Source organism: Passer montanus, unplaced genomic scaffold (genome assembly GCF_014805655.1).
Source record: "Passer montanus isolate IOZ18808 unplaced genomic scaffold, ASM1480565v1 scaffold9, whole genome shotgun sequence".
Taxonomy (NCBI): Eukaryota; Metazoa; Chordata; class Aves; order Passeriformes; family Passeridae; genus Passer; species Passer montanus.
The window spans coordinates 12,827,375-12,830,615 of record NW_024374367.1 but is presented as its reverse complement, the minus strand read 5'-3'; positions in this window follow the sequence as shown (position 1 = coordinate 12,830,615).

Genomic DNA, 3,241 nt, shown 5'->3' with positions numbered 1-3,241 from the left:
ACTTTTAACATAAGTGTACACCAAGCCCTAGGGTATGTGACTATTATCTTTTCTGCAATTATGTGGTGTTCTACATAAATGTTTAAAAAAAAAAAAAAACTTAGAAATATCAAAAGTACTAACTTAGCTGCAGTATGAAAGTTGAATAGCAGAGCCGGGAAGCCCGGCTCCCGCAGACACAACACAGGTTGAGGTTTCCTCCTAGAGGTACCGCCGGGAACGGCGCCTCCGCCTGCACAGCATCGCATCCCCCGCACAGCATCCCCCGCACAGCATCCCCCTGCTCCGCATGCCCCTTCTCCGCATGCCCCCACACCGCCTCCCCTGCCCCCTGCTAGGAGGGGGGAAGGCTTTGCTCACATTCTTCGCAGAATCTCACTGGTTCTGGCTGGAAGGGACCACAGCGTGTCTCCTCCATGATCAAGCAGGGTTATTCTAGAAAAGATAACACGGTGTTGAAGCCAGATAGTTCTGGAATGTCCGCAGTGAGGGAGACTCCACACCCTCTCTGGGCAGTCTGTTCCCGTGGTCTGTCACTGCTCAGCAAAGTTCTTCCTTGTGTTCAGGTGGAACTTCCTGGGAATCATTTTGTGCCCGTTGCCTCTTGTTCTTTAACTTGGCATCACCACCGTCCTCTCAACACCTTCTTTTTGGATACTTATAGACATTGACATAAACCTCTTGACCTTTGTTTTTCCCTTAAAATAGAAACTGGCACTTCCACTTGGCCTTAGGGCTGCCTCTCAGAAGAGACCCCATGGCTGTAGCAATGAGTCTCCCCCACAGCACAAGGCAGAGTGTGGGGAGCCCCATGCCCAAGGAGCAGCCACCCCACAACTCCCAACCCAAATGCCAAGTTTGGTGCTGCCAGACAGAAGCAGCCCTGCATGGTCACAGCCCTGCCCTTGAGTGGAAATCAGCCATTTTCCTCAGGAAATTGTGTGGGAAAGGGTGAGGAGCCACAGTGTCATTGCCAGAGATCCCAAATGGATGAAGCCCTGGGTTCAAGGTCAGGCTGGATGGGATTTTGAGCAGCCTGGTCAAGGGCAAGTTTTCCCTGTCCATGGCAGGGGGGTTGGAACTAGAAGATCTTTAAGATCTCTTCCAACCCAAACCATTTGATGACTCAACAGGGCTGTGGAGGAGATGAAAGTGTTTTCTTAGGAAGAGACAGACCAGCTCATACATACAGGGAGAAAGACACCTCCCTTCTGACACATGGTCTCCTCCAGGATGTTTCTGGGCAAAGTGAGGGTGCCATGAAAAACAAAAGTACTGTGAGGGTATTTGCCAGTTAGCATGAGCACTTGGCACCATGTGCTGTGTCCCCTTGGGCTGCTTAGTCCTGTGTGATGGAGGCCCTTCCACCAGCCTCTCTGGGCCAACATGGGGCAGGGCCAGGGCCCACATGGGCACACAGCAATGCCCCCAAACAGGAGCCAAGCTCCACACCAGCCTGTGCAGGTAAGCTCATTCCTCTGCTCTGCCCACTCAGCCCTTCAAAGGCAGAGCCTGGGGGCAAACAGAGCAGGCGAGACAAGCTCTAGTCCAAACACTGGAGGCTGCTTAGTTAAGAGATCATTTTGATTTTTATTTTTTTTTTAAGTCTAGGTGATTTTTTTTTTTATGTCTGGGTTTTGTTTTTAACTTGAAACTTGTGAAAATCACTGCATGCCCTTTACTGGCTGAAAGTCTTCCCGAAACCAGGGCAGTGAAGTTCAGCTTCCTGAAGTGCCCTGCCTGTGCCTTTTGGTGCTGAACTTCAACCATCTCCAGGCAAGGAATGGAAGTTCAGCCTTCACAATCCATTCAGTCTTTTGTTTTCTGCTGAGAAAGTGAAAACACTGCTCATAGTTCCAGTGCCAACTGTAGTTTTTGTTTCAAATTAACTAAAGTTCATTATTTTACACTTTAGGTAGAAGCTGTAACAAACTGTTCACCAGCAGTCCAAGCAATAGTATACAAGCCCCTCTAGGATCCCTTGGAAGAGCTCCTGATGAGTTCACCAATGTTTGCACATTAACCTCTGGGTGAAAAGCCAGCCAGAGGGATGTGAGAACTCCACTGAGCCCTCCAGAGCATGACACAAAATGATGCAAGTGTGGGAGCTAGGAGAGAAAAGGTTTTGTGAGCCCAGAAAAATAATAAAACGTTTAAATCCTTAATTGTTTTTCTTGAAGATTTATCCAAAATCAAGCTCTACTTAAGCCTGTGAGTTTGCAGAGCATTGTCAATAAATTAGATCATGCACACAAGGCAAGGATTTCAAGCCAAAAATCTCTAGCCCTGAGTCGCTTAACAGCAGCACTCCCCAGAAAAACGACTCAAGATGAAACATGAGATATGTATTAATTATCAATGGTCTAATAGAAAATTTAATGAAGACAAGTATCTTCTTGCACTTTATCCATGATAACAATGATAGTACGTCAGCGAGGCGCATACCTTACAACGTAGCAGTGAATGTCAAGTCTGAAGCCATTACAGCAATTCCCCACAATAATGGCCAGCCAATGCATGGGCTTGTAGCACTTAATCAAAGTAATGACATCCATCCACAATTATTTATGTTATGGTAACAAAGAGCTGCCAAATGCAAAACAAATGACACAAGGATTTGCAAGTGAATTTCTTCCCGTAAATTCTCCTTAGGTTATGCTTTAGGGCCCTCAGGATGGAAGTCTGTCTTTATCCAGAGCAATATCAGAACCGTGGGGTCATTGTGCCACGTTTTACTGCCTATAAGCAATGAACCCAATGCTATCAGCAAAACAGGCTCTTCAGCCAACAGAACTGTATCAATATCACTTGAGCTGGCCTTGGTTTACACCCAAGAGTTGTCTTCAGAATTTTACAAGAAGAAAAAGAAATTATCTGAAAGATGACCTTTGCTTACTTCTGTCTATCATGGAAAACAAAGACCCAGTTGTATCAACACTTAAACACACATTTAACTTAACATACATGAGCAGTCCCTACTTACCTCAATAGGTTTGGATTAGAGCCATTATAATTACCAACCATGAATCTCTATTAAGTGCAGCACTGTTCTTTCAGGGGCATTTATGTGGGTGTTTGTATAAAAACACTGTCAAAAACTAAAGAACACCAGTAAATATAAAATGGCAACATTCAGGTTCAAATGTAATGAACTAATTTATTTTTTTTAACACTACATCCAACTGTTTTTTACCACTCACAGATGTCACTGGAACAACTTGAATTCAAAAAAATTGCCTAA